The sequence below is a fragment of the Corvus brachyrhynchos genome, unplaced genomic scaffold (genome assembly GCF_000691975.1).
Source record: "Corvus brachyrhynchos isolate BGI_N302 unplaced genomic scaffold, ASM69197v1 scaffold302, whole genome shotgun sequence".
Classification (NCBI taxonomy): Eukaryota; Metazoa; Chordata; class Aves; order Passeriformes; family Corvidae; genus Corvus; species Corvus brachyrhynchos.
This window is the reverse complement of record NW_008237244.1, coordinates 2,566,583-2,569,573: the sequence shown is the minus strand read 5'-3', so window position 1 is coordinate 2,569,573 and position 2,991 is coordinate 2,566,583.

Below are 2,991 nucleotides of genomic sequence, written 5' to 3'. Positions count from 1 at the left end.
CGTGATTAACAAAACTGGCAATAGATAACAGTATAAGCAACCTTAAGTATATTTTGGTTAAATAAGTTCAGGATACATTTTCCTGAAACAAATTTGGCCATGTTCAATACGGCATTACATGTAAACGTCTGGAAAAATTGCAGTGTTTTTCCAGGCAGGAGGCATGAGATTACTATAATCCATAGCCCCCACCACAGTATTAATTAGCGTGGCTCACTAACCAGGGACATAATATTTGTAAATGAAACTCTAGAAGGGCATCAGTAAGGAACAGGATGTTGAAGCCAAATGGAAAACATGAACCAATAAAAAGCCTGAACTAGCTAGAAGTGCAAGCTCAGCCTTTGAAGTTAGTTCAAGTACTGCATGCTTTAATTTTGGTGTAATCTTATGATGGAGGTACAAACAAGAACTCAGAAACAGATTTTGTAACGTTTGGCCCAATTGTAGATGAATCAGTTTGTTGATGGTTACCAACAATTGCACAGCCAGAGAAGCTGTGGTCTTTGTTAAATTAGATTGAATAATTGGCTTCAGTGGGAGTTTCGGGTGCAGAGCAAATGAAGTGTCATGGCCCTTGACTCTCATAAGATTCCTTAGCAGAGGCTAAGCTTTTGCCTTCAGAACAACCTGAATATGGATTCGGAGAAAATACGTCCCTCAAGGGTTCATCTACTCACTCCCCTGCCCCAGCATGGGTCTGAACATACTTACTCATTCCTGGCAGATGTGCATACCTTATCTGTTTTAGAGCCCCTCTGATGACAATAAGGATACCAAAAGCTCCCTGGGCAGTTTGTTTCCAATGCTTAACTATTGTGTCGGAATACAATCTTTGATTAGTACTACGTTACCTTGGCAAGCCCAACTAAGCCTATGTATTTCTGTGTTTTGATTTTGTTTTGCTTTGTTATTTTTTAATATCCTTTCATGTGGAACTGCAGTGACAAAGCTATGCTTTTCTGGTGTTTCACTCAAAAAAAAATTCACTGTTTTTGTCCTTTGGACAGCTTTCTGAAGACCTACTATTGCCAGGTGCTGAGCATCTCTGGAGATGTGAATTAAGAGAATGAGTTTCAATACATTCAGCAAATTAAAGGATCAGGCAGCCAGGAGTTAAGATGATCTTTGAACTGGAAGGTCATAACTGGAAAATGAACATAATCATACACACTGTCCTTTTTTTAGAGGACTTCGTTAGCTTGAAAATAGTAAATAATTTATTGTAGTCTTTAGTGAATAGCCCCACACATGCTGTTAATTACTTTCTCATTTGGGAGAAAAAACACAGCAAAAGTTAATTTTTTTCCTGCATATGCTTACTAGAAGAAAAAGAACTCCCCCAAAATGCATTTATTTCTCTTTTCAGCAGCCATGCAGACCTCTGGAAGGAGCCATATTCCTCAACAAAGCGAGTGTAATGGCTCTGTTTCTCACATGCAAGTGAGTACAAACCCAAACATTGCAATGAAACAAAGACTTTAATTTCAAAAAAATAACGCAGAGGAAAATGGCTGAAATATTGTATTAAGAAAACAATTATATACACAAAACTTAAGCCATATGTCATTATGACAGTAAAACAATTTATCAAAGAAGGTAACTTTATGCATGTGTTGGATCGTGTGTGTGTATATATATATATGCACGTATACGTGCCTGTAAATGAATATACAAAATGCGCATACAAAACTATAAGGGTGTAAATTATTCTAGAGATGTGATAGATTCAATTCCCAAAGTACCATTTTCAGGAATGAGTGGTATCCAAGCCAATCAGAGTTTACAAACCCAGTGCCGATCTCTTGGGTCTTGCAGCTGGCACGAAATCCATTGAGTTGCCTACCGGTGAAAACTACTAAGAATGCTTTAAACTTGTTGACTGCATTTACTGCTATAGTCACCATGGCCTATTGTAGTGAATAATTCCAAGGAAATATCTGTATTTACTGACTTAGTCAGATGGGCAATATTGCATAAACTATTGTGTGCCTGTGCATTCCTTGAGTGTGATGCTGTGGTCTTTTTCTTGCTTGCCTTGTCATTTGTTTCATTTAACTTTCTCATTAATGGCACAATTGCTTTCCTTTGTTCAAAAATCCTATTCTGAGAAGCAAGTATTACTTTCTTCTTTAACTTCTTGCCAAAAAAAGATTTTCAAATGCATGTGGTATGGAGGAATCGTACAAGATTGTTTGAGAGCAAAAAGAAATATCTAAAATTAAAAGCACAAATACACTTAATACATTCCCATTTTTCCTTTGACATGAAATGAAATCTTAACGTGAGAAATGCACACAGTTCATCAGCATACTCTGAGCAAATACATAATTAACATGTGGAATAAGCAAAGCTGTTGTCAACACTTTCACATATGTTACCACAAAACTAAAATATTTTAATTAGTAGAGAAATAGAGGAAAATCCAAGTAAATACAGCCTGTGCTTGACATAAAAATTAGCTTGACTCTATGAGTATTAAATATAAGAGAATCTCATCTCTTCCTTAACTACTCTTACCATACTAGGACACTTTAGTGGGTCCTGCATAATTCAAATCTGCTCCAGCGCTCTGATGAATAATTACTTGGCAGTGATTACTGTGGCCATTGTGCAAATGCTTTACTAAATCATTGGTAGAAATCAAAATGTGTGAGTTCAATAGGAGGTAGGTAGAAAGTGTAGACTTTGGTGTTTTGTAATAATCCAATTTGATGGACGTACAGAACCTTATTTGAAGGCTACTTTATAAGAGTCAAAAAGAAAACTATATAGCAATACCATGTGGCTTCTGATTTGGGAACTACAGTTTAGCCTATTAGACATGGACCTGTTCCAAAAGTGCACATTCAAACAATCATGCATGAAGGAGTTGGAAACACAGATGTGAATTATAACTCTCTGAAATCCTGGGAATGCTCCAAATTAGGTGGGTTTGAACTGTAAGTACAGATCCAGATCTAAAATTTTTGTTCAAACCTGTCTTTCCCT